The 6,431-nt window shown below is 48.5% G+C and overlaps 1 protein-coding gene across 2 annotated transcripts in view; it reads right to left on the reverse strand.

Moving 5' to 3' along the window:
- BRD4 (bromodomain containing 4) overlaps window positions 1-2,316 on the reverse strand; it is a 162,774-nt gene extending 160,458 nt beyond the window's left edge. For both annotated transcript variants that reach the window (XM_015422607.1, XM_015422605.1), the window contains exon 1: window positions 2,142-2,316. The gene's annotated coding sequence lies outside the window, so the exon portion shown is untranslated. The remainder of the gene's footprint in view (window positions 1-2,141) is intronic.
- Window positions 2,317-6,431: the final 4,115 nt, after the last annotated feature.

The raw sequence follows: 6,431 nt of genomic DNA on the forward strand, positions 1-6,431 counted from the left end.
GCTGGGGATAGTGGATGAAAGGAAAAGTTAGAAAACATTGCATACCAGTTGGACAAGAACAGATGCTTGCTTCAAGAATATATCTGAACTCAGCATCCTTCCAAGTGGGGCTGTGGCAACTATGAAAACTAGAATCCACAAAGTCACAGGACACAAGATGCTCTTTTCCAGCTCCAACTAGCAAAACAGTATCAGATACTCCCTCAAAGCAAAATCATCTACTTAGTAAATATCAGGAAAGCAGAAGAGTTCAGTTATCAAAAGCCAATCATTTTTCTAAAATGTTCTAGGACACGGAGGTGAAAATAAGGTTGCACTGTACACCCACGCAAGTTTAAGTTTTTAATATGCTGCACAGTATTTTCAAGTTTAATTTTCTTAACATCTAAGCAACTGCATAAATTGCAAGGTTAAAGATCTGCCCCATACAGACCATTTCACTAGCTTCACCATAACATAGTTACTACTATATTTATGCATACTATAAACATGGCATCATCTCATATTATAAGATGCCCATTAAATCGTGATTTGTACAGCTATGTGCATTCTCTACTGTTAAAATGAGAGGACTAGAATTTACTTCCAAAAATGCCATTGCGAAAACACTCTGCATTTCCTGTACCACCGATCTTCAGTGAAACTATTTCAAGATTCCCGCCCCCCCCCCTCCAATTCTAGGAACCAGTGGAACAGGGTATCAGTACTCAGGTAAAAGCAAGAACCTCAACTTCTATTCAACAAAGCAGAAGATGTAGAATTTATGCTGTCCTTAAAAAGATAAAGAACGCCAAAAGTCACTTATTTGGGTGCACTAAAGAGGCTGGAACTATAATGCTTACATTTAGGTCTCCTTCAAATTTAGGAACTGCTTCAGGACTCGTCAATGATTTTAAGGCTGCAGGTTAAAGATAGGAAGGTCAGTGGTTAAGAGGTAGGTGTGTGGCAAACACATGAGGCACTACGGGGAGACAAACAGCAGATGTTACGGTCGTTTAAAATATTCCGGTTGAAGAAGCAACTCCAGACTCCTGCTCCGAATCCGGTCGACAGCAAAAGGGTTGCTGCCTTTTATGCACCAACTCAATTCGGCCTTGCCATGAAGGCCTAGCAGAAGTATCCTGCGGGTGTGGGGGAGGGCATTTATCTCGCTTCCTCGAGCTTTTCGGATCGGGTTAGAAATTGAAAAGGGGATGGAAGCCACCGACTGCCAGAGCTGGAGTGAAGACGCCAACCACCGGCCAGGCCTCCAACTCGCGGGCTTCCCCAAGAGTCCAGGCGCACACAGACTTGCTTCTGGAACAGGAGGTGGAGGCGGCGCTAATGCACGACTAGCGGTCGTGTTCGGCCTACAGCAACCGCAGCCCCTGGCAGGGCACGGCGAGGCGGAGCCGCCCTGCGCGTTACTTCGAGACGTCAGTCGGCCAGGCGCTCGCCCCCTCCCTCCCCCTCACGCCGGAGCCGCGGCTGCTCCCACCGCCGCTTCCCCCTCCTGCTCGATGACAAAATGGCGGCGGCAGGAAGTACGATCGGCGGCCGCCCCGCCCAGGCTCGCTCACTGCGCAACCCGCGCACACCGGACCCGGACACCACTACGCACAGTCTATATGCTTCTCTAAAGCACCAACATACCCCAGACAATCGCAGTCCTAAGGCACGAGAAAGGCGTGGCACGCTCCCACGGTGTATGCCACTTTCTTAGCAGTACGCTCAGAGGACACAGACATACTTACGACAATCACGTACCCTACAAGGATCAGCGAAGACTCTCGTACGCAAACTCCGCAGCCACCATAAGCCTTCCACACCACCTACCGCAATTCGCGTAACCGTGCAAAATAACGAGCCACATCGTACGCAAAAACCCGGCGTAGAATGTAGCGGCGAAATGCGCCTTAACACTAAACGGAGAAAGATACCCAGTTCACCAGGCGTGGGACACTAAGGAGCTTCTTACAATAGACAACGCAGATTTAGAAGGTTGCCGTAGGACCTTTGCGCAATAGGCCTCCGCGCAAAATGCGTAATCCGCCTGACGCAACGGTCACATTACGCAATGCGGGTTACGCCGCCAAGGCCGCGTAACTGATCAAAGAGAATACCAACCCCCGCAACCTCTCCCGGCCCGGCCCAGCTCTTACCTGACGCCAAACGATGAGCCGAAGAACAGGCCGTGATGTCGCCAGCCTCTTACCAGACCAAATCCTACAAAGCCCTGAGTGAAAAGAAAGCACCACACTCCGCAGGGAGAGGTGGGAACCACACCAAGCCCACTAGGGTAGACAGAGCGACGGGCAGCGGGACCAGCAACGGCGGCGCTGCACTGACCTCACCGCGCTACGCGTTACGTCATCGCGCAACAAGCCCCGCCTTGTGTAAAATCACAAGTTGAAAAGCAAGGTTCCCTTACCTCGCAGCCACGCCCTCTTAAGTAAGAAATTCCAACGCTAGAAGAGAATTTTTTTCGGGGCCGTAAAGAGAGAGCGAGAGAGAGCGCCGTGACTAAGGCGAGAGAGAAACTCCGCCTCAAGAGTAGTCGGTGGTTATGCTTCTCAAGGCAGTGTTCCCTCTAAGCTGAGTTAGTGTGAGCTAGCTCACAGTTTTTTAGCTTATGGCTCGCACATTTTTGTCTTAGCTCAGGAAGGATGGCTCCAGAGTGAACTGATTTATGCAGTAGCCAGATCGCCCGCTCACAACTTTAATGCCAGTAGCTCACAAAGTAGAATTTTTGCTCACAAGACTCCACAGCTAAGAGGGAACATTGTCTCAAGGTGCTGCCTGTTAGCTCTTTATGACATTCAGAAACTCCTACTGTAACAGAAACCAAAGATATCGTCGTCGTCCCCCCCCCCCCCCCCCCAGCAAAATAACCACGGATTCCAAAAACGTGACACTGTGTGATCCTAAAGACAATTTCCTGGGAGTAAGCCTCAGGAGCAGACTTCAGTAGTTTTCTTGGTAAATCAGCTTACGGTTGCACTGTTTGCCTCTGAGAAAGTGAGCGGCTCCCGAAAGTTTAAGGTGGAATCAATTTTAACGTGCGCTGGACTCCTGCTTAATACACGTCTTCCTCCAGTAGTCGATTTTTCGCCATGACTGGAATATCTCCCCACTTCAAACGATGATGTCCTTCCGTGCAAAAGAACGTGGCAAAGGGTGCACTCGTGCTCTGTGTGTGTCCTTAAGGCTCACTAATCACAGAACAAATGCTTGGCCGGGCTGGGTGCCCCAGGGCGCTTCACTTTATACAGCAGCAACCCCATGTAGGGCTGGCTCCAGGTTTTTTTGCACACTAGGCGCTACTTTCTGCCCCGCCCCCCATTATCAAACATAAATGCACTTTAGAAAGAACCCTTTAGGGGTTTGAAAGCCCACAATCCCAGTGTCTTTGCAGTGTTAGTACTAAAACATATTTTTAAAATGATCCCTAACAGAAAGCCGAGTTAGTGACCAGGGAAGACAAAATCCAACCTGATCTTTAGTCCCCTAATCCAAAATATATGTATTCAAAGGAGTTCCTTCCTTCCCATGGATTCTGAGTGTAGTGTATCCAGCCCTGACAAGGCCGGGCATGTCTGGACTTGTCCAGGGACAAAACCTTGAGCTTCACCTCTAAAGACAATGGGCCAGAAGGATTCTAGCTGGCCCTATCAGAGGGCTAGGTCCCAAACCGTGAGGCCAATAGGTCTCTCAGTTACTGTAAATAGCCTATCGGGAAGTGGGGGGGTGTTTTGGTGGTGGGTTCTGAGGGAATATAAACCGGCCTGCGAGCTGGCCAAAGTGTCTTTTGTTCCTGACTAATAAAGGTATAAAAGGAGCTGCGGTGGCTCAAGTGGTTAAGATGCTGAACTGCAGGCTGTGGAAGGTCAGTAGTTCAGCAGTTCGAGACCCGGGTGCCGCATGATGGAGTGAGCTCCCATCTCCTGCCAACCTAGCAGTTCGAAAGCAAGAAATTGCAAGTAGATAAATAGGTACCACTTCAGTGGGAAGGTAACAGCGTTCTGTGCACCTTGGTGTTTAGTCATGCCGGCCACATGACCACGGAAACGTCTTCGGACAGCGCTGGCTCTTCGGCTTTGAAACAGAGATGAGCACCGCAACCCTAGAGTCGGATTCGACTGGCTTTCGAGCAAGGGAACCTTTACCTTTAATAAAGGTATGCTTAGCTGAAATCACTCTCCATCTGCATACTTTTCACTGAGGAAACTTCTTGATTGCATCCTGGTCTATGTTGTGTCCTGGGAACCGCCACTAGGCAGTGGCCAGGCAAGCAGAGCTTGATTCCTAAAGAACAATAAAGGCTAGGCTCCTAAGGTCCACTAGGGGAACCAATAGAAACCTTGGCGGGAGATTCAAACCCCCCAATGGGATCTAGGGGTGTTCCCTTGGATATGTATATAGTTGGCCACTTGGCCGTTTATTTTTTCTTTTGTAGTGTGAAGTACTGAGTAAACGTGTGTTTCTTATGTCATTGTCCGAGTCGTGATGTATCAAACTGAGTACTTTACAGTCTAGAATCTGTGCCCTTCAAGGGGAAAAGCCCCATGGATTGGAGTTCCCCTTGACTTCTTTAAACTTATGTTTAGGATGGGAGGAGGCCAACCTCTTCACCCTCTGAATCCTAGTCTGAAAAAGGCCACACAAATGAATGAGAGCTTTGCTTAGAAAGGTCGAATGGGGGGTGGCGATCATTTCATCCTGATACTCTATGGAGACTTGCTGGGAAGTAAGTCCCCCCTGTGCTCTCCTGGGTTTCTTCCCGAGTAAGCCCTGCAAGCCCCCATTTTGGATCGGGCACTCTGTCGCTGGCGAAATGTTGCTAACTCTGCTTTTAATTTAAAGAGTCAAAGGTTGGGCCAGTGGTGAAGCAGCAGCGATTCTGGTGTGTTGGGTAGTGTACACTGAAGGATTTTGTTAGTTATGTCAAGCATTTTATTCCAAAATGGTATAATAATGGGACAATCCCACCAACAATGTTTAAACGAGCCTATCTCTCCACAGGTTTTCCAACAATAGGGAGATGCTGAGGGATATATATAAGAAAGGTGTAAAGGGGTCAGATACCATCTAGCATATACTTTAAAATGTTAGAGTTTAACATTTAACAAACAAGTAGTAAAAGCACTTGAGGACCAAATGTCTTGCCATTGAGTAAAATCCCAGTTTACGTTACAGTCCTTATGCCAAGATTGTTGTATAGTAGACAATTTCCCCCAAGTTTGTTTACATAACAATTGGTAGATCACAGAAGTTGATCCTCTGGAAGATAATGTTTTGTTTTTAATAAAAGTTTCAAATTGGTTTTTTTTATTTATAATTTTTATTTGTATTAACTTTACAAAATTAAAACAGATTATACAACTGTAAATAACAAAGTTACAATGATATCACACACCAGTTGCTATATACTGTGAGTCAATATTGATATATTGTGAACAATATTGTGAACAATATTGTAATATTGATATATTGTGAGATTGTGAACAAGTCCCTCACTGAGGGACGGTTCCCGGGAGCGCTCAAGGAAGCGATGGTCCGCCCTCTCTTAAAAAGACCATCTTTGGACCCGGCCGAATCGGCCAACTATCGGCCGGTGTCCAATTTGCCTTTTTTGGGCAAACTTATCGAGAGGGCGGTGGCATCACAGCTACAGGGCTACCTGGATGAAGCTTCCATCCTCGATCCCTTCCAGTCCGGCTTTCGCCCGGGTCACGGGACGGAGACGGTACTGGTCGCGCTGACTGACGACCTTTGTAGGCACCTGGATCGGGGCGGCGTGGCGGCACTGGTGTTGTTGGACCTGTCGGCGGCGTTCGACATGGTTGACCACAAGTTGCTGGCCCACTGCCTCGCCGACATGGGGATTCAGGGGCTTGCCCTTCAATGGCTTGCCTCCTTTCTCAAAGGTCGGGGACAGAGGGTGGCGATAGGGGGGGCAGCAGTCCCGGAGGCGATCTCTTGAATGTGGGGAGCCTCAGGGGGCGGTGCTGTCCCCGATGTTGTTTAACATCTACATGCGCCCCCTCGCCCAGATTGCCCGGAGGTGTGGGCTTGGGTGTCATCAATATGCCGATGACACCCAGCTCTACCTGATGTTGGACGGCCAGTCGGACTCTAGTCCTGATAACCTTTCACGGGCATTGCAAGCTGTGGCTGGATGGCTCAGACTGAGTCGGTTGAAACTAAACCCGGCAAAGACAGAGGTCCTGGGCCTGGGTCGGATCGGCCGGGAGTTGGGACACCCTCTCCCGACCTTCGGCGGGACACCATTAAATTGTGTGAATAAAAATTTCCTAGGCTATGCCTTATAGTTTTCAAGTTATGGGGGATGAAAATTAGGGAAACGTATACATGCATGATGCATCATAGAATGATGAAATAAAACATAGCAAAGACCACATGAGAATACATACGACATGTTTTTTCTAGCA

This window comes from Gekko japonicus, unplaced genomic scaffold (genome assembly GCF_001447785.1).
Source record: "Gekko japonicus isolate JY-2015 unplaced genomic scaffold, Gekko_japonicus_V1.1 scaffold1721, whole genome shotgun sequence".
In the NCBI taxonomy this organism is placed as follows: domain Eukaryota; kingdom Metazoa; phylum Chordata; class Lepidosauria; order Squamata; family Gekkonidae; genus Gekko; species Gekko japonicus.